Below are 22,745 nucleotides of genomic sequence, written 5' to 3'. Positions count from 1 at the left end.
TAGTGGTGATCATTTTGTAATACAAACAAATACTGAATTATGTTGTACATCTGAATAGTATAATGTTATATGTCAATTATACCTCAATAAAAATAATAAAATAAAATTTTCTTTTTTAGTTAACCCTTTCAAAGTATAAGGAGGTAAGTGGGTAAAAAGCAAAGATAGGGAAAGAGAGAAAGGACAAAATGAATTAAAGGCATTTTAAAAAGAGAATATAATATGGAAAGGTGAAAGGTAATATTTATGAGCTATAGTTTTGATAGGATAGTTTGAATATTCTAGGAAAATAAAGAAGATAATATTATTCAAGATAGGTTTTTAAAAAATATTTGTTGAATGAGTATTTTATTGTTTAGTCGCTAAGTCATGACTGACTCTTTGCAGCCCCGTGGACTGCAGTGCACCAGGCTTCCCTGTCCCTCACTGTCCCTTAGAGTTTGCTCAGACTCATGTCCATTGAGTTGATGATGTTATCCAGCTGTCTCATCCTCTCTTTTGGATTGTTAATATGAAGTTTTTTAAACCATCACTATTATGCTTTCTAATTTTATAAACAACTCAAAAATTGGATGAAATCTGTAATTTTCACATGTATGTGAATTTTGAATGAAAAGTTTCAAAAGTAGTAATATTAATAATACCAAAAAGTATTCCCAGTAACATAGTTAAAGAATAGACAGAACTTTAGAAAAATCTTTGCCTTTTCTTAGAGACAGTTAAAATTAAGGTGAATTCCTAATGTATATTTATAAATTATTCATTTTGGAGAAAGTTTCTATTAGGAAATACTATTTAATAATAATTTTTATCATAGTCTACAAATTTGTTTCTGTTAAATCTTTTAACCCCACAAAACTGCTTAAATGAACACCAAACTTTTAAAACTTCAACTAATTTTTTAAATTAAAAAAAGTACTGGAGAAGGATATGGCAACCCACTGGAGAATCCCATGGACAGAGGAACCTGATGGGCTTCAGTCCATGGTCACAAAGAGTCAGACACAACAGAGTGACTAACACTTTCACTTTCACACATTGTAAAAAACTTGGAAAGTGCTAAATAGTGTAAACTAGAAAATCATAATCATTCTACTTCTGCCTCCAAGGAATGTTTCTAACTTAATTCTTTGACATGTTTTCTTAAAAAGTATATGTCTCTGCTTTCTTTTTTTTCAAGCATAGAATTAAATAGTTTTTTGGAATTGTGGTATAATGTGCTTAACATAGAATTTTCCATTTTACTTATTTTTAAGTGTAAAGTTCAGTGATATTAAGTACATTCTCACTGTATTTCAGTGTACAGAAATTATTCCATCTTGCAAAACTGAAACTCTATACCCATTAAACATTAACCCCCATTCCCTCCTTTTCTCAGACCCTAGTTACCATCATTTTACTTTGTGTCTTCATGATTTTGACTATGCTATACCTTACATAAGTGGAATCTTACAGCAGTTGTGTTTTTGTGACTGACTGAGTTCACTTAGCATAATATCTGCAGTGTTCATCTGTGTTGTGACCTGTGTTAGAATTTCCTTCCTTTGTGTTAGAAGGCTGAATGGTATTCCATTGTATGTGTATACTATATCATGTTTGGTGATTTGTCTATTAGTGTATACTCGTATTGCTTGTATTGCTTCCACTGCTTGGCTATTGTGAAGAATGCTGCTGTGGTCTTAGGGGTATGTATATCTCTTGGAGACCATGCTTTCACTTCTTTGGGGTAAATGTTCAGAAGTGTAATTGCTGGATTATATGGTAATTCTGTCTTTTATTTTGCAGCTACTGTCAGAGCAGCCATATTACTTTACATTCTAGCCAACTCTTGCTACCCACCCCCCCCCAGTTTTTGATAATAGTCATCCTAATGAGTTTGAGGTGATAATCTCCTTGTTGTTTTGATTTGCATTTCCCTAATGATTAGTGATGTTGAACATCTTTTCATGTGCTTATTGGGCATTTGTATATCTTCTGAGAAATGATTCTTCACATTTTTTGCCCATTTTTGAATTGGATTGTTTGTTTCTGTGTTACTGAATTTTAGGGGTTCTCTGTAGTATTCTGGATTTTGATTTCTTATTAGATTTGATCTGCAACACATTTTCTACCATTCTGTGGGTTGCCTTTTTACATGGGTGATAGTGTCTTTCCATGCACAAAATTTTAAAATTTGCCCACTTTTTCTTATCTTAGCCTTTGGTGTTATAGCCAAGAAATCACTGCCAATTTCCTTGTCATGAAGTTTTTGTCCTATGTTTTCTAAGAATTTGAATGTTTTAGGTCTTATGTGTAGTCTGTTGATACATCTTAGTTAATTTTTGTACGTGCATTAGATAAGGCTTAGCACCATTCCTCTGTTAGTGACTATTCCGTTTTCTGCCACTGTTTGTTAAAACATTGTCCTTTCTCCACTGAATATTCTGGACGCTATTATCAAAACTTTTTTTGCCATATATATAAGATTTTATTTCTGGTCTCTATTTAGTTTTTTTCTTATGTATATCTGTCTTTATGCCAGTACCACACTGCTTTGATTTCTGTTAGTTTATAGAAAGTTTTGAAATCAGGAAGTGTAAGTCCCTCAACTTTGTTTATTTTGAAGATTGTTTTGGCTGTTTGGTGTCCCTGGGGATTCCATTTCAGATTCAGGATGGGTCTATTTCTGCAAGAACTGTGGGGATTTTCATGGGAATTGCATTGAATGTGTGGATCACTTTGGACAGTATTGACCTCTTAATGAGCCTTCCAGTCCATGAACATGTATCTTTCCATTTATTTTATATGTCTTTTTAATTCTGTTAGCAGTGTTTTATGGGCTTCCCTGGTAGTTTAGATGGTAAATAATCTGCCTGCAATGAGGAGACCTAGGAGATGTGGGCTCTGTCCCTGGGTCCATAAAATCCCCTGGAGAAGGAAATGGCCACCCACTGCAGTATTCTTGCCTGGAGAATTCCATGGACAAAGGAGCCTGGTGGGCTACAGTCCATAGGGTTGCAAAGAGTCAGACACGACTGAGCAACTGACACACTGCAGTGTTTTGTATTTTTCAGTGTACCAGTGTTTTCCCTCTGTGGTTAGTTCCGATGTAATTCAGCTTTTTCAATGCTATTGTAAATGGAATTGTTTTGTTAATGTTATTTTCATATTTTTCATTACTAGAGTATAGAAATGTAGTTGACTTTCATGTGCCGATTTTATATCTTTCTGCTTAGTTAACAGATTAATTGTGAAAACCTGGAAGCTTTTTCAGAGCAAGACAAGGATGATACTTAGACAACAGGGAGAAAAGACATCTAAGTTTGGAAAATAAGTAGTAAAAGTTTTGTTTGCCAGTGGTATGACTTTGTGTGGTCATACCACATACAAATGTGAAAGCTAATAAATGAGGGACTTCCCGCACTGTCCAGTGGTTAACTCTTCCCCTTCTAGTACAAAGGGTGTAGGTTAAATTCCTGGTCAGGGAGATAAGATCCTGCTTGCCTAAGGCCAAAAATAAATAAATAAATAAAACCAAAATGCAAAAGCAATATTGTAACAAATTCAATAAAGACTTGAAAAATGGTCCACATCAAAACTTAAAGAAAAAACTAATGAACTCAGCAGAGGAGCAGGATACAAAATAGAGTCTTTCCTTTAATCATTAGTTTTAGCTAAGGCTTCATTAAAATTGTAGATCCTGGAAAAAAAAAAAGTAGGTCCTGGGTTTTCTATTAGGTAATGTTTCATTCTGTTTATTTCTCCTCAGTTTTTAATGGCTGCATGATATTGTATCCTATGATGATCCATCTCCCTAGTGTTTGGTAATTTCAGTTCAGTTCAGTCGCTCAGTCCTGTCCGACTCTTTGAGACCCCATGAACCACAGCACACCAGGCCTCCCTGTCCATCACCAACCCTGGAGTGCACCCAAACTCATGTCCATTGAGTCGGTGATGCCATCCAACCATCTCATCCTCTGTCATCCCCTTCTTCTCCTGCCTTCAATCTTTCCCAGCATGAGGGTCTTTTCAAATGAGTCAGTTCTTCACATCATGTGGCCAAAGTATTGGTTTCAGCTTCAGCATCAGTCCTTCCAATGAACACTCAGGACTGATTTCCTTTAGGATGGACTGGTTGGCTCTCCTTGCTGTCCAAGGGACCTCTCAAGAGTCTTCTCCAACACCACAGTTCAAAAGCATCAATTCTTCAGCACTCAGCTTTCTTTATAGTCCAGCTCTCACATCCATACATGACTACTGGAAAAACCATAGCCTTGACTAGACGGACCTTTGTCTGTGAAGTAGTGTGTCTGCTTTTTAATATGCTGTCTAATCTGGTCAAAGCTTTTCTTCCAAGGAGCAAGTGTGTTTTAACTTCATGGCTGCAGTCACCATCCTCAGTGATTTTGGAGCCCCAAAAAATAAAGTCTGTCACTGTTTCCATTGTTTCCCCATCTATTTGCCATGATGTGGTGGGACCGGATGCCATGATATTATTTTTCTGGATATTGAGCTTTAAGCCAACTTTTTCACTCCTCTTTCATTTTCATCAAGAGGCTCTTTAGTTCTTCACTTTCTGCCATAAGGGTGGTGTCATCTGCATATCTGAGGTTATTGATATTTCTCCCGGCAGTCTTGATTCAAGCTTGTGCTTCTTCCAGCCCAGCATTTCTCATGATGTACTCTGCATATAAGTTAAATAAGCAGGGTGACAATATACAGCCTTGAGGTACTCCTTTCCCAATTTGCAACCAGTCTGTTGTTCCATGTCCAGTTCTAACTGTTGCTTCCTGACCTGCATCCAGGTTTCTCAGGCGGCAGGTCATGTGGTCTGGTATTCCCTTCTCTTTAAGAATTTTCCACAGTTTATTGTGATCTACACAGTCAAAGGCTTTGGCATAGTCAATAAAGCAGAAATAGATGTTTTTCTGCAACTCTCTTGCTTTTTCGATGATCCAAAGGATGTTGGCAATTTGATCTCTGGTTCCTCTGCTTTTTAAAAAATCAGCTTGAACATCTGGAAGTTCACGGTTCACGTATTGCTGAAGCCTGACTTGGAGAAGTTTGAACATTACTTTCCTAGCGTGTGAGATGAGTGCAGTTGTGTGGACGTTTGCGCATCCTTTGACATTGCCTTTTTTGGGGATTGGAATGAAAACTGACCTCTTCCAGTCCTGTGGCCACTGCTGAGCTTTCCCACATTTGCTAACATATTGAGTGCAGCACTTTCACAGCATCATCTTCTTGGATTTGAAATAGTTCAACTGGAATTCCATCACCCCCACTAGCTTTGTTCTTAGGGATTCTTCCTAAGGTCCACTTGACTTCACATTCCAGAATGTCTGGATCTAAGTGAGTGATCACCCCGTTGTGATTATCTGGATCGTGAAGATCTTTTTTGTACCGTTCTTCTGTGTATTCTTTCCACCTCTTCTTAATATCTTCTGCTTCTGTTAGGTCTGTACCATTTCTGTCCTTTATTGAGCCCGTCTTTGCGTGAAATGTTCCCTTGGTATCTCTAATTTTCTTGAAGAGATCTCTGAGTCTTTCACATTCTATTGTTTTCCTCTATTTCTTTGCATTGATTGCTGAGGAAGGCTTTCTTATCTCTCCTTGCTATTCTTTGGAACTCTGCATTCAGATGCTTGTCTTTCCTTTTCTCCGTTGCTTTTCGCTTCTTTTTCTTTTCACATCTATTTGGTAGTTAGTTTGGTGATTTAGTTTTTTCTAAATTTTTGTTAATAGAAAAAAAGTGTGATCAGTATCATTGTTATAAATATATAAATATTTGTCTGAATCTGATTATTTTTAAAATTTAGAGTCACAGTAACAGAATCTAAAGGGTATGAACCTGAAAACAACAAAATCTAAAATATCCTGATACTCTACACACATTATTGGAAAGTTACCCTTCACTTCTGTGGTCCCCAGTAACTGAGTGTTCTCATCCCTCCCTGACTCTTAAGCCTCCAGCTCCTTCCCTATGAGCATTGATTACTTACTTTCAGAACATCTTGTTTTAAAACCCAAACAAACATCTTAAAAAGGGGAATTTTTACAATTCAAGAACAAATTGTGTTGCTTTTTTGTATCTTCTAATTTGGTATTTTAAAATATGATTTTATTCTAATTTGCATTTCTTTAATGGGATGAATATTTTTTATCATATTTATCAGCAGCTTGTACTTTTGTGAACTATTTTCAATTACGTATTAGAGTTTTGTGTTTTTCTAATATGTTTTGTGTTTTTTTAATATGACATTTAAAATATTATTACAGATATATTTGTCTTGTGATTTGCTCAGCTCGTTTTAGGAGAGAAAGTTTTTTGAATTGCATGTTTATTATATTTAAAGAAAGTCTGTCTAATGTAATGTCATACTGAATTCAGGTAGGATGTGTCTTCCTTTCTGTTTCCTTTGTTTGTTCCAGGGAACTGTAAAAATTAATAGAACAAATAATAAAAATCAGAATGGATGGTATAGCCTAGAAAATAATCATTTTAACTTTCTTAAGACTTTGCAAACATTCATTTGTGTGTAATGTAGGTGACTGAGATTCTGTTATTTATTTGTTCACTAAAATGAAATTTACTTAAGGAAATCTACAGCCAGTAGTTATGAATTTCAGAGTTTTAAAATTCATATAGCAGAATAAAATATTGTACATACAAATTGGAGTTATTTTAGGGAAACATGAAGTGGCAATAGGATGAAACATAGTGGAGAGTTAGTCTTATTTCTTATTCTCTACAGATTTAATGTTTGTGATTGCACAATATCACTGCTTTCTTGTTCTTCTGTACCTAAACATGTTTGTGTTATCTTCTTTCCAGTTGTTTTCACACCTCGTGTGGTACCTGTTAAATATTACATATTGGTTGTATTATCTAATTTACTCCTTATTCTGAGAAATCAATAGAAACCAGCAAATATACCTGCTGGTTTTTGGAATCATGACTTAAAAGAAAATCCTGTTATCTCATTAACCTATTCTAAAGTTTACATTAAAATTTTTAAAGTAAAATGTCAAAAAAAAATGTGGGATAGTAAAGTAATACCTAGGTTACTTCTCTGAAAGTGTCTCTTGTCTCTTTCATCTTTCTCCCCAAGATCTCAGTAGCATAGCATGTATTGAAGCACCGCATGTATAACATACTGAAGTGGTGTCTTTCTTTCTACTTGGTCCTGTTCAATCAGGGTACCACCTGAGGCCATTCCGATGATAGAGGCCAGGGTAACTTACATAAAAATGTAAGTTACTTAATATGTTGTTAAATTTATTTTATTTTTTAATGAAATAAAATATTCATGAAATCCCATTTATCTGCACCAGGGAAAGAAAGTGTTGCATTCATAATTGAAATCAACGAGTTGCCTACCTAACTGGGTTAGGGCCCTGGCTCCATCTCCTTTAGGAAAACCTTCTGTGGGGAGTGGGGCTTTGACCCTAACCTAGCTGGGCTGTAACACTGCTGCATTTTCTAAGGGGCTGAGTTTTCTGCTACTTTTCTGCTGGCCCAGCCTTCCAGACCACCCCATCCAGAATTAATTTCACTATCTTGTGCTCTTTTAAAACATGGTTTTTGTAACTCTGTTTTAACAACTGGCACATTCTACTTTGTATTATACCTATTTGTTTACATGTCTGTCTTCCTCTAATAGATTGTAAGTTCTTTGAGGACAGGATCATGTCATGGTCATCTTTGTATCATCCTAGGACTCTAGCAGAGTGCCTTACCCATGTTAAGACAGTGAGTGAATGCTTAAAGTGATGAATTTACTCTATCCCAACTTGTGAAAAAGAACCCTACTAGGAGTTACAGCAGATTTCCTGCCTGTTACTTTATGCTAAGATCAGAGTATAAGAGAGCATCATCAGCCAGTTGTAGTAATGTCAGTTACAAGTGTTAAACATGGCAAGTAGTTATAAATAAACAGCAAGAATGTTTAGAATAAATACCCTTGTTCTAATCAAATGCGAATGTGATTCCTTAAGTTTTCATAGGGGGAAATGAAATATCTTCACTGTCAACTAAAATTTCCTATCTACAATGATGATCTGAATTTTTGGAATGAGTTTTAAGAAGCTCTGACTTCTCTTTTTTCCCAGTGCAACTCTTCCTTCACTAAATAAGTTATTCTGGATTGGTTTGACCCGGAATTGTGATCAGATCATAAGCATGTAAGCCTTCATCAGTATATTTCCTTTTGGTTATTTTGCCTAATGAAAATGCTTTTTACTTTTTGCCTAGAAGATGCTTTTTTCTATTTTGAAAGAAACCCTCTCAAGGTAGAATAGAACTCACCTGTCTTTGGGATACACTTGGCATTTATGTCCAGCTCTTTTGTTGCCAGACTTGGTTAGATTATGACTTTAACCAAATTTTACTGAAATGTGAAGATTGCCATATTCTGGGAATTGAGCTTTGACATAAATTCGTTTAGAGAGTTTTTACATATTGATTGTTGCATTTTCAGAATTAGAATTCTTAGTTTTATAGTTCTTTGTACTTGGTAAATAATGAAATAATATACCTTTAGGATTATTATTTCTCAGGAAGATAAAGCATTTTATGAGATTAAATTATATATAGTAAAGGATTAAACTTTTTAAATGAAAAAGTCTAATACTAAGAAGGATTCCAATGAATAAGCATGTCTTTCATTTCTTGTGTGTCATCAAATGACATAATTTGGGAGGAAAGTATTAAGTTGCAAGAACCATAAAGAAGTTTCTACTCTTTGATTAATTAATTCTTCTCAGGAAATTATCCTTATAAAATAATTATTAAAAAGTAAAAATTTTTTAATAAGTAAAAATTATTTTAGTTCATCCACTATTTATCAGATACCTAGGATGAGTCAGATAGTCATGCAGATAGAAAAATTAAACGCATAATGTTATGTGCAGGGAGTTGTTCATTAAGTCCTATTAAAGAAGAAAAAAGGAAACAAATATCTGAGAATTTGTGAGTGGTGTTGAATTAATATTCTGAGAGATTAGTTAGTTCAGTCACTCAGTCGTGTCCAGCCCTTTGCAACCCCATGGCTTGCAGCACGCCAGGCTTCCCTGTCCGTCACCAACTCCCAGAGCTTGCTCAAACTCATGTCCATCAAGTTGGTGATGCCATCTGACCATCTCATCCTCTGTCATTACCTTCTCCTCTGGCCTTCAGTCTTTCCCAACTACAGGGTCTTTTCCAATGAGTCAGCTCTTCGCATCAGGTGGCCAAAGTATTGGAGTTTCAGCTTCAGCATCAGTCCTTCCAATGAACACCCAGGACTGATCTCCTTTAGGATGGACTGGTTGGATCTCCTTGCAGTCCAAGGGACTCTCAAGAGTCTTCTCCAACACCACAGTTCAAAAGCATCAATTCTTCAGCGCTCAGCTTTCTTTATAGTCCAGCTCTCACATCCATACATGACTACTGGAAAAACCATAGCCTTGACTAGACGGACCTTTGTCTGCAAAGTAATGTGTCTGATTTTTAATATGCTGTCTAGTGTGGAAGCTTTCCTTCCAAGGAGCATGTGTGTTTTAACTTCATGGCTGCAGTCACCATCCTCAGTGATTTTGGAGCCCCCCAAAAATAAAGTCTGTCACTGTTTCCATTGTTTCCCCATCTGTTTGCCGTGAAGTGACGGGACCGGATGCCGTGATCTTACTTTTCTGAATGTTGAGCTTTAAGCCAACTTTTTCACTCTACTTTTTCACTTTCATCAAGAGGTTCTTTAGTTCTTCTCTGCTTTCTGCCATAAGTGTGATGTCATCTGCGTATCTGAGGTTATTGATATTTCTCCCAGCAATCTTGATTCCAGCTTGTGCTTCATCCAGCCCAGCGTGTCTCATGATGTACTCTGCATGTAAATTAAATAAGCAGGGTGACAATATACAGCCTTGACGTACTCCTTTCCCAGTTTGGAACCAGTCTGTTGTTCCATGTCCAGTTCTAACTGTTGCTTCCTGACCTGCATCCAGGTTTCTCAGGAGGCAGGTCAGGTAGTCTGGTATTCCCATCTCTTGAAGAATTTTCCACAGCTTGTGATCTACACAGTCAAAGACTTTGGTGTAAACCATAAAGCAGAAGTAGATGTTTTTCTGGAATTCTTGCTTTTTCAATGATCCAACGAATGTTGGCAATTTGATCTCTGATTCCTCTGCCTTTTCTAAACATCTGGAAGTTCACGGTTCGCACACTGTTGAAGCCTGGCTTAGAGAATTTTGAGAATTAACTTTTCTAGTGTGTAAGATTAGTGCAATTGTGTAGTCGTTTGAACATTCTTTGGCATTATCCTTCTTTGGTATTGCAAGATAATCTGAGAGATTATGCAGTTTTTAGATTATAGTTATGAATACTTTAGAGAAACATGAACAAATAAAATTTAAGTAGAAATATCTTGATTATAGTGGTGTTAAAATTATCAACATAATTAGAAAGTATTATATAGTAATCAAAATCATCCTTCAAAATGGAAGGTTAATGCCTAGTGATAATTTCTTTTTAATAAAAACAACTGTTGTTTTCCAAGAAAGTAGAAATTCTAATGTAATCAGTTTATCTGGCAGTTTTATTTTGGAAATAGTTTTCTTCACATGAGTTAGTTTATTAGTTTGTTTTAAGTTTCTGTTGATATATTTTGATATCTGCTTTTTATATTAATGCAGCATTTTAAAAGTCTGTGTTTAAAAGTTGAAAGAATTAAGACTTTCTGATAAAATTGACAATTGAAACATTGACCAAGTAAAATATAATAAGTATTATTTAAGATTTTGTTTTAATTCTGTCTAAATTACTGTTTGCCCAGAATTTTACATGGCATGATGTGACCTTGGAGATCTTCTAAAATAGATTTCGAGAATGCAGTTGGCTGAAAAAGACAGCAAAAGCCTAGCAGCCATCTAGGAAGGCAGTGTATTAAAGAACATAAGCCTTCGTGTTGCATTTCCTGTTTCAAACCTCTGTTGTACCCTTTACTCTTAGTATCTGAATGAACTTCAATAATTTATTCTCCCTATGTCTCACTACCTTCATAATAATAGTACTTACTGTGTAGAGTTGTAAAGGTTAAGCAACAAGATTTATAGATACAAACCTCAGAGCAATAAGGTCCTACTTTATAGCACATGGAATTATGTTTACCTTACACTTTACACTGTGGTAAGGTGTAATAGAGAAGAATTTTATACAGACACACATATGTATACGCACAGACACATATTTATATATGAAAGTGTTAGTTGATCAGCAGCGTCCGACTCTTTGACCAGTCTGTATTGCAGAGGAATTTGCTATGCCGCTAACAGAATTGACTTTTGCGCAATATATCAGATCCTATTATGAACAGACTTAGTTATAACTGGCCCTGACTCATTTTATTGGAATTCTTAAGTCAGTTTGAAACAGTCACTCTGTGTCACTCAGTTCACAAGCTTGTACTAAGACTGTTTATTATTGTGTGGGGTTGGATATTATCAGTAGTAAGGTTCACTTCTCTCTTACAGGCAGTACACAAGGAGTAATGAGAATTATATTAATTACATTAATATTAGAACTATATTTTAAGACATGTCTTATTGTGATCAGTCACAGGGCAAGGGCAGTCATAGTGTCTTGGTACAAATTGCAAGTGCCCCAGAAGAACTTTAGTAGGTGTAGAGGTCTATAGGAAGCCCATGGGTGTGCTGTTGAAACCTTAGCAGTTAAGATGGAGGGCCATTTTCCCAAGTCTACTTTGACTTCATCCTGTCAGACGGCCCTTTTGAGTCAGAGTACAAGTTCTTTCCCACTCCTGGTGCCTAGCTGGCATCATTTGTTGAGTCTGCCTGACCCATTTCATTAAAAGCTCATTTTTATAGGCTGGTTGCCATCTCTGGCCTTCCTCGTAGAAGAGAGACCCTCTAATCTGCTTATTCTAGTTAGTGAATTTTTTCTTCCCAAGCTTGACCAGGTGTCGGCCTAATGTTGCTTTTTCTTTCTTTTTTGCTGTTACGGTTACTACTAGTCAAGGAGTTGTGTAGTTAACTCATTTAAAAACTTGTGCATGTATGTATTCATTGTGCCAGATCTCTGAGTTAGATTCGTCCTCCTAAATTCCACTGCTAACTTCCAGCTCTGCTACCTGGTCGTTGTCTGGCTACAGTTGTATACCGTGAATGGTCCTTTGGCACCATGAATCAGAAGGTTTATCCTCCCCTACCCTCTCATTCTTTTTCTCCCCAGACTACATGGTTGAGGTAGTTAGCACTTGTCATGCAAACCCCACTTCAGACATCAGCTGCACCAAGCTCAGTTAACTGCACAGCTTTGAACAGTCTTTACAAGACTGCTCTTACTTCTGACACCACTGCAAATTCAAGGGTTTTTGAAAAGTATCATCAGGTTCAGTAATTTGCTGGGGGGTGGGGGGGACTCAGAACTTACTGAAAACTGTTACGCACCAGCCTGTAGTTTGTTGCAGAGAAAAGGTGTAAATGAAAATCTGTCAAAGGTACAGAGTCCCATGGAGCTCCTGATCACCCCTCTGTGGAATCATGAATAGCATTCTCTCTTCTTGACCACAGTGTTTAAAAATTTGCAGGAAAAGCTGAGTCAAGCCCTTGGTTTTGATTGTTTTTACTGGGACTTGATAACAAACTGTTCACATGGCTGACTTAGTCTGTAGCCCCTCCCAGAGGGACAGACTAATACCTTTTAATTATCACTTCCTTTGGAGGTCACAACTGATAATGTGTGGCTCAGAGTCCCATCATAGGTCATAGTGAGTTATTCTCTGGATAAAATTCATTTTTCACTTGCTCAATTATGTCCAACTCTGCCACTCCATGATCTGTAGCACGCCAGGCTTCCCTATTCTTCACTGTCTCCCTGAGTTTGCTCAAACACATCCATTGAGTCCATGATGCCATCCAACCATCTCATCCTCTGTTGCCCCCTTCTCCTCCTGCTCTTAATCTTCCCCAGCATCAGGGTCTTTTCCAGTGAGTCAGTTCTCACATCAGGTGGCCAGAGTATTGGAGGAGCTTTCAGCATTAGTCCTTCCAGTTAATAATCAAGGTTGATTTCTTGTAGGATTGACTGTTTTGGTCTCCTTACTGTCCAAGGGACTCTCTGCATTCAGTTGAGTGTGTCTTCCCCTTTTTCTTTTGCCTTTCACTTCTCTTCTTTTCTAAGCTATTTGTAAGACCTCCTCAGACAACCACTTTGCCTTCTTGCACTTCTTTTTCTTGCAGATGGTTTTGGTCACCACCGCCTGTACAGTGATATGAATCTCCATCCATAGTTCTTCAGGTACTCTTGACTATCACATCTAATCCCGTGAATCTATTAATCACCTCCCCTGTATAATCAGAAGGGATTTGATTTAGGTCATACCTTTATCAGAGAAGGCAACGGCAACCCACTCCAGTACTCTTGCCTGGAAAATCCCATGGACGGCAGAGCCTGGTGGGCTGCTGTCTGTGGGGTCACACAGAGTTTGACACGACTGAAGCGACTTAGCAGCAGCAGCAGCGTACCTTTATGGTCTGGTGGTTTTTCCTGTTTTCTTCAGTTTGACCCTGAATTTTGCAATAAGGAGTTCATGATCTGAGCCACAGCCACTTCCACGTCTTGTTTTTTGCTGACTGTATAGAGCTTCTGTATCTTCTTCTGCAAATAATATAATCAGTCTGACTTAAGTGTTGACCATCTAGTGATGTCCATATGTTGAGTTGTCTCTTGTATTGCTGGAAGAGGGTGTTTGGTATGACCAGTGCATTCTCTGGCAAAACTCTGTTAGCCTTTGCCCTGCTTCATTTTGTACTCCAAAACCAAACTTTCCTATTAATTTAGGTATCTCTTGACTTCCTGCTTTTGTATTCAAGTCTCCTGTGATGAAAAGGACATCTGGTTTTTTTTTTTTGGTGTTCGTTCTGGAAGGTGTTGTAGATCTTCACAGAACCAGTCAGCATCAGTTTCTTCAGCATCAGTGATTGATGCATAGATTTAGATTACTGTGATATTGAATGTTTAATAATTTATTAAAAACCTTTATATCTTAAAATTATTTTGGAATCGTTTTCTTGATGGTTTGACCTTCCCAATAAAAGTATTCACCCATATCTGTCTTTTTTTGTTACAGTTGGAATTGCTTGGGATTTTTACTTTATTGCTATATAATTGAAAGCAGCCGAAAGCAAGTAGCCATATAAAATATAGATATTGTTGATTATATATTCTTCTTGTCCAGAAATATGATTGTTTGTTTACCATCTGTTCTCATTGAGAAATTATATTCAGCTCTTGAATGGAAAAACTCTACTTTGGTGTTGAGTTTTAGATGTTTGCCTCTTTACAAAAGTAGCTTCCCTGTCACTGTATATTTTTTTAGTTTATAAATGGTTGCAAGTAACTTAAAATGCAGCAGCATTATATATATGTTACATGATAACTTCATTCATTCAATATATATTTTAAAGTTTGCTACATGCTAAGCATTATGTAAGTACTGTAAATCCAACAAGTTTGTTCCTTGCTGTCCAACACATAATTATTTAAATGCACCTGTGAAGAGTTGTATGAAAAATGCAGATTTCTCTTGATAGTGTTTTAAAGTATATTTATTTTTACTTACTGTTTGAAAAAATATGATTTAAGTTTTAGTTACTTTTTTACATGTAATAGTATAAGTAATAATAACATTGTTTGAATTTTGAGTTCTTAGAAATTTCCAGGAATTTTGTCAATGTTTTTACATTATCCTTTTGAGGTAGATATGTTTATTATCCCTATTTTATAGATAGGTAAACTTGAGACATGGTATGGTTAACTGAGGAAAGAAGTAACTGTCTACTGAAAAGTTCAAATAATTATGTAGAAGTGATAATCTTTTCTCATTCACTTTCATATATTTCCCATAGGTATCTCTAGTTAACAGATTGTCCTTTTAGTATTTCCTACTTTTCTTCCTCCCTTCTTGGTAAATGGGCTCCAAAAGTCTTGTTTCCAAATTAAATAGGTAACTTACAGTGCATGTAGTGCCTTATAAATTAAGTGTGATTTTGATATCTTAAGGTCATTAAGTTGAAATAGTTAATGTGAACCATGAAAGATTGGCAAGCCATTGTGACTTCTAAACTGGGTAAGCCGAAAGATAGTTGTGATAATCTTGGGGCTTCCCTGTGGATTTCAAAGAACATAAGATGATTTCTAAGGTCTTTTTTAATTTTCAGGAGAATTTGAAGGTAAGGTATAGCAAAAGAATTCACTTTCACAGTGAAAAAAAGGGGGGCTGACTTTTTTGGGTGAAGAAATAGTTATAGATTTAGAATTTTTTTTGTCATTTTGAATGTACGTCTCCTACGTTTGATTTAGTAATGCCTGGAATTCTCTGGTATACTCTCCTCCACCTGGTATTATGGCATATTGTATGTGTGCAGACAAATCTTATCTTTTATAATCTCTGAGGTAGAGTCAGTAATATATATGTAGTAATGGTATATATGGGTTTGGATAAAATCTTTTGCAGTCCTTTTCTTACTGTGATGCAGCACTGTTATGTACAGATACATAGTGTAGCCCTAATAATACTATAATTTGTATTTGGAGTCCATTTAAATATAGCATATCTGAAGAACATTAATTTTGGAACACCAGATGAATTTTGTTTTAGAAAAGCAGTGATGCATATAGTCTCCTATTTCAGCTGAATTATGGTGTTACTGGGCTTTAAGTCAGCTTGCTTTAAAATTTCATCACTGTGTGGTACAAATAAAGTTGGGCCTGCTCTACTCCTAACTTGGTATGTAATTCACTCAGTGTCTTTGTGACACCATAGACTGTAGCCGGCCAGGGTCCTCTGTCCATGGACTTCTCCACGCGAGTATATGGAATGGGTTGCCATTTCCTTCTCCAGGGGATCTTCCCAACCCAGGGGTTGAACCTGGGTCTCCTGCATTGCAGGCAGATTCTTTACCATCTGAGCCACCACACCAGGAAGCCCAGTAACTTGGCATCCCTCTCATTATTACATATTATCAAAAGTTAATGCACATGAGCAATACACTATCTTTTTTGAATAAGTAGCTATAGAAGAAATCACAAAACAGAACAAAGCTTCAACAAAATCTTTCCGTCTTTGTCTTAAACCAAGAGCTACTCTCATACAACTGTCCCTCAAAAATATTTTGCATGCTGCTCAACCTTTGACCTTTCTTCATCCACAGACTGCCTGAATCTTCTTCTTCCAAAAGGAGCTTTATACCCTTTCGCTGTTTCAAGGTTTTTATAAATGGTTTGAAAGCATTAGGGATCTTTTTGGTAATGGAACAATTCTGTATATTGGTTGCGGTGGTGATTACATGAATCTGAACATAGGATAAAATTGAATAGAATGCATGAATCTGGACATAGGATAAAATTGAATAGATTGCATGCATGTGCACACACACAGATACGAGTACATGTAAATCTGGTGAAATAGGATTTGTAGTTTGTACCAATATCAGTTTTCCTGGTTTTGACATTATGTTATAGTTCTATCAGATGTTACTCTTAGAAGAAAGTAGATGACTTTTGTTTTAGGCAGTTTCCTATGAAGCTATAATTATTTCAAAATCAAAAGAAAAAAGTAGGTCACAACACATGTGAGAGAAATTTGAGAAACACTTTCATGCTTTTTATTTTTTTAAACAAAATTTCCCTTCTCAGCAAAGTTCTATAAGGCATTTGTTTTTTTAATTAAAGTAGATCAAATTTTTGAAAATTAATATAAAAATACTAACACAAATTGCTGAAAGATTAGGAAGTGATAAAAATTGTAGAATAAACTAAAGAAATTGAAAATTCAAATAGAATATACTCTGAACAATAAAGGTAGTAGAAAGTAAATGTAAAAGTTAACTAAAATAGTAAACTTATTTTTAGAAATAGAGGAGAGTGGAATTATATGAGTTTATATAAAAGTCCCTGTCCATCATGCTCATCTCAGTTGTAATACATAAAATAAAAGCATAACATTATTAATTTCAGAGGTCTAAAAAATCAAAGATATCTGGTGACAGCCTTTCTCTTTTCTCTCAGTAAAAGAGGGAAGTTCACTGCTGGGACAGTGAATTCATAATGACCTTCTTTACATCATTTATTGTATTTGTGATTAACTTGTACTTAATGTTTACAGTTAAGTATGTGATTACTATAAAAATGTAATTTTGATAATGATTTTAGAAAGAATTCCCAGCATTCCTTGGTTCTCAAGAAAAGTCAGTTACAAATATATTTTCCAAATGAAAATCTAGTTTTTACCTGCTTTCCTTAGAAGTCTTAAGTGTCTTCTAATCTTAAAAAAAGAGCAAACATCCATTTAGCAAACATGCAAGATTTTGCATGATCTTGCCCTTCTCATCACACATCTCCATCCTCTGTTGCCCCATGTTCCTCATAGCCCATCCATGTACTTTTCTTTGAATTCCTAAGAAACAGCATATTTTCTCCTGCCTTGGCACATTGTCTTATCTCAGCATTAGAACACTTTCCCAAATAACTTGATTTATACCTCAGATATTACTTCATTTCTTCATGGAAGGGCTGTATACTCATGGTCTAAATTAAGAAAAGTACTTAGTAAGTTTTTGTAATGTCTTTTATCAATCACAGTTACAATTTTTACATTTTAATTTTATATATTTTATGTGATTATGTGATGAATGTCAGTCTCCTGCTAGAATTTTTAACTCATGGGGGCAGGGCTATGCTTGTTCTTGTTCAACTTTGCCATCCCTCTCCTTTGTTAGTGAAACAGTGAATTAGACTTAAAGTACAATTGATCACACTCTCCTTTTCATTTGTTTTTTACTGTTTTATTGATTTGTCTTTGTGCTGTATTTCCTCTGATGTGTCTTATAGTTCGCTTACTCTTTTCAGTGATATTTAATAAGCTTTTAACCATCCATTGCTCTTATCAAAAATTTTCAACTAAGGGGACTTCTTGGTAGTCCAGTGGTTACGATTCCCTGCTTCCAATGCAGGGATGCAGGGTAATGTGGGTTCAAACCCTGTTTGGGGAACTGAGATCCCACATGCCTTATAGTGCAGCCAAAAAATAAATAATTAAAAAAATTGTTTTCAACTTGTCTGTTTCTTGTACCTAGAAGTTCTAACTGATTCTAATTCTGCTTGTGTTTCTTGTAAATGGTAAAAAAAAAAATTCTGTTTTTTACACATTTCAAGCTTTCATATTTTTAAACATTCACAACTTGTAATTATTCTGTGTTAAACTATCTGTTAATTCTCATGTCTTAAAGTTTTTACTGTTTGCTGTCCATGATACGTTTTGCTTAGTTAATTATTGACTCTCCACACCCCCTTTCCAAGCTAACATGGTTGGGGGATTTTGTGAGAATATTGTGAGGCCTAGAATAAAGGTAGAGAGGATTTGCTGTTGAGTCTGCCACATATCTGGAGTAGCACCATCGTGATGGTCTTCAATCACTTTAAATATGGCAGGTCATGTTGGAGAGTTCTGACAAAATGTGGTCCACTGGAGAAGGGAATGGCAAACCACTTCAGTATTTTTTCCTTGAGAACCCCATGAACAGTATGAGAAGGCAAAATGATAGGACACTGAAAGATGAACTCCCCAGGTCAGTAGGTGCCCAATATGCTACTGGAGATCAGTGGAGAAATAGCTCCAGAAAGAAAGAAGAGACAGAGCCAAAGCAAAAACAACACCCAGTTGTGGATGTGACTGGTGATGGAAGTAAAGTTCAATGCTATAAAGAGCAATATTGCATAGGAACCTGGAATGTTAGGTGCATGAATCAAGGAAAATTGGAAGTGGTCCAGAATCACTGCAGATGGGATTGCAGCCATGAAATTAAAAGACGCTTACTCCTTGGAAGGAAAGTTATGACCAACCTAGACAGCATACTAAAAAGCAGATGCATTACTTTGTCAACAAAGGTCCGTCTAGTCAAGACTGTGGTTTTTCCAGTGATCATGTATGGATGTGAGAGTTGGACTATAAAGAAAGCTGAGCACCGAAGAATTGATGCTTTTGAACGGTGGTGTTGGAGAAGACTCTTCAGAGTCCCTTGGACTGCAAGGAGATCCAACCAGTCCATCCTAAAGGAGATCAGTTCTGGGTGTTCATTGGTAGGACTGATGTTGAAGCAGAAACTCCAATACTTTGGTCACCTTATGCGAAGAACTGACTCATTGGAAAAGACCCTGATGCTGGGAAAGATTGAGGGCAGGAGGAGAGGGGGACGACAGAGGATGAGACGGTTGGATGGCATCGTCGACTAAATAGACATGGGTTTGGGTGGACTCCGGGAGTTGGTGATGGACAGAGAGGCTTGGCGTGCTGCAGTTTATGGGGTTGCAAAGATCGGACATGACTGAGCGATTGAACTGAACTGAAACAGGAGATGGCAAGAGTGAACATTGACATTTTAGGAATCAGCAAACTAAAATGGACTGGATGGCTGAATTTAACGCAGATAACCATTGTATCTATTACTCTGGGCTAGAATCCCTTAGAAGAAATGGAGTAGCCATCATGGTCAACAAAAGAGTCCGATATGCAGTACTTGGATGCTGTCTCAAAAACGACAGAATGATCTCTGTTCGTTTCCAAGGCATACCTCAGTATCACGGTAATCCAGGTCTGTGCCCTGACCAGTAATGCTGAAGAAGCTGAAGTTGAACGGTTCTATGAAGATCAACAAGACCTTCTAGAACTAACACCCCCAAAAGATGTCCTTTCCATGATAGTGGACTGGAATGCAAAAGTAGGGACTCAAATACCTGGAGTAACAGGCAAATTTGGCCTTGGAGTACAGAATGAAGCACGGCAAAGGCTAATAGAGTTTTGCCAACAGAATGCACTGGTCATAGCAAACACCCTCTTCCAACAACACGAGAAGACTCTACACATGACATCGCCAGATGGTCAGTACCGAAATCAGATTTATTATATTCTTTGCAGCCAAAGGTGGAGAAGCTCTATACAGTCAGCAAAAACAAGACCGGGAGCTGACTGTGGCTCAGATCATGAACTGCTGATTGCCAAATTCAGACTTAAATACAAGAAAGTAGGGAAAACCACTAGACCATTCAGGTATGACCTAAATCAAATCCCTTATGATTATACAGTGGAAGTGACAAATAGATTCAAGGGATTAGATCTGATAAGAGTGCCTGAAGAATGATGGATGGAGGTTCGTGACATTGTACAGGAGGCAGTGAACAAGACCATCCCCAAGAAAAAGAAATGCAAAAAGGCAAAATGGTGTCTGAGGAAGAAGAGAATGGAAAGGCAAAGGAGAAAAGGAAAGCTGTACCCATGTCAATGCAGAGTTCTAAAGAATAACAGGAAGATAAGAAAACCTTCCTCAGTGATCAGTGCAAAGAAATAGAGGAAAACAGTAGAATGGAAAAGACTAGAGATCTCTTCAATAAAATTAGAGATACCAAGGGAGCATTTCATGCAAAGATGGTCACAATAAAGGACAGAAACGGTATGGGCGTAACAGAAGCAGAAGATATTAAGAAGATGCGGCAGGAATACACGGAGGAACTATACAAACAAGATCTTCACGACCCAGATGATCATGATGGTGTGGTCACTCACCTAGAGCCAGACATCCTGGAATGTGAAGTCAACTGGGCCTTAGGCAGCATCCCCATGAACAAAGCTAGTGGAGATGATGGAATTCCAGCTGAGCTATTTCAAATACTAAAAGCTGATGCTGTGAAAGTGCTTCACTCAGTATGCCAGCAAATGTGGAAAACAGCAATGGCCACAAGACTGGAAAAGGTCAGTTTTCATTCCAGTCCCAAAGAAAGGTAATGCCAAATAATGGTCAAACGACTGCACAATTTGCACTCATCTCATATGCTAAGAAAGTAATGCTCAAAATTCTCCAAGCCAGGCTTCAATAGTACGTGAACTGTGAACTTCCAGATGTTCAAGCTGGATTAGAAAAGGCAGAGGAACCAAAAATCAAATTGCCAGCATCTGTTGGATCATCAAAAAAGCAAGAGATTTCCAGGAAAACATCTGCTTCTGCTTTATTGACTATGCCAAAGCCTTTGTGTGGATCACAACAAACTGTGTAAAATTCTTCAAGAGATGGGAATACCTGACCTGCCTCCTGAGAAATCTGTATGCAGGTCAAGAAACAACAGTTAGAACTTGACGTGGAACAACAGACTGTTTCCAAATTGGAAAGCAGTACGTCAAGGCTGTATATTGTTACCCTGCTTATTTAATGTATATGCAGAGTTCTTCATGAGAAAGGACTGGAGGAAGCACAAGCTGGAATCAAGATTACCGTGAGAAATATCAATAACCTCAGGTATGCACATGACACCATACTACGGCAGATAGTAAAGAACTAAAGAGCCTCTTGATGATAGTGAAAAAGGAGAGTGAAAAAGTTGGCTTAAAACTCAACATTCAGAAAAATAAGATCATGGCATCTGGTCCCATGACATCATGGCAAATAGATGGGGAAACAGTGGAAGCAGTGCCAGACTTTTATTTTGGGGGGGGGGCGGCTCCAAAATCACTGCAGATGCTGACTTCAGCTATGAAATTAAAAGATGCTTTCTCCTTGAAAGAAAAGTTATGACCTACTTAGACAGCATACTTAAAAGCAGACACATTGCTTTGTCAATAAAGGTCCGTCTAGTCAAAATTTTGTTTTTTCCAGTAGTCATGTATGGATGTGAGAGTTGGACTGTAAAGAAAGGTGAGGGCCGAAGAATTGATGCTTTTGAACTGTGGTGTTGGAGAAAATTGTTGAGAGTCCCTTGGACTGCATGGAGATCCAACCAGTCCATCCTAAAGGAAATGAAGTCCTGAATATTGGAAAGACATGCTGAAGCTGACACTGCAATTCTTTGGTCACCTGATGTGAAGAACTGACTGATTTGAAAAGACCCTGATCCTGGGCAAGATTAAAGGCAGGAGGAGAAGGGGATGGCAGGATGAGATGGTTGGATGGCATCACTGACTTGATGGACATGAGTTTTGAGTCAGCGCCGGGTGTTGGTGATGGACAGGGAAGCCTGGAGTGTTGCAGTCCATAGGCTTGCAAAGAGTCGGACATGACTGAGCAACTGAACTGAACTGGTCTGATGGTCTTAGATCACTTTAAATTCTAAGCTTAGCCTCTCATGCATTCCTTGGAAAATCTGAACAAAATGAGTGAGAACTCACTACCGTCTCCTCATCGAAACTGAGGTCCAGCACGTTGGAAAAAAAAAAAAATTCTAAGCTTAAAATTTTTTTTTTTTGTATTACTAAGTTAATGTGAATGAGTCCATGTGAGGGCTGATTCATGGTTACAACTTCAGAGAAATTTTTTTTAAGTTCTGTTTGCTCACTACCAACGCAGCTTTCTTTGTAGACCCAGGAAGGTAGAAAGAGTAGGGTAGTTTTACTCTTACTTCAGGGTTTGGTTTGTTAGCCTGCTTTGTGGTTCCAGGTTTGTGCCGGTAAGTCTCTTGCTAGCCTTCTATTTTTGATCAGACTGTGGCTTTTGCGTTGTTATTACTTCTCCAGAATCTCTATAAACTTCAGCTGAAGTTGCCCCCATTCAGCTAGTGCCCTCAGAGTAAGTCTATATGCATGTCCTTTTTTAAATATGTGGATTTGGAAGCAGCTGAAATTAGTATTTCTTAGGAAATGCAAACCTAAAATTAGATTTTTACTGATTTAATCTATACTTTCAAATTATTCATATGTAGATTGTGATTGATTGTGAGCTTTACAGCCTTT

At 37.0% G+C, this 22,745-nt stretch overlaps 1 protein-coding gene and 1 pseudogene across 4 annotated transcripts in view; both read left to right on the top strand.

The window, feature by feature from the left end:
• The window catches only part of JMJD1C (jumonji domain containing 1C), a 300,384-nt gene that overhangs the window by 120,704 nt on the left and 156,935 nt on the right, over positions 1–22,745 (top strand). The window lies entirely within an intron of this gene.
• Positions 22,111–22,212, top strand: LOC133070890 (small nucleolar RNA SNORD116; annotated as a pseudogene).

This window comes from Dama dama, chromosome 15 (assembly GCF_033118175.1).
Source record: "Dama dama isolate Ldn47 chromosome 15, ASM3311817v1, whole genome shotgun sequence".
Lineage (NCBI taxonomy): Eukaryota > Metazoa > Chordata > Mammalia > Artiodactyla > Cervidae > Dama > Dama dama.
The sequence above is the reverse complement of the archived record's forward strand: the minus strand, read 5'-3'. Positions and strand labels throughout refer to the sequence as shown.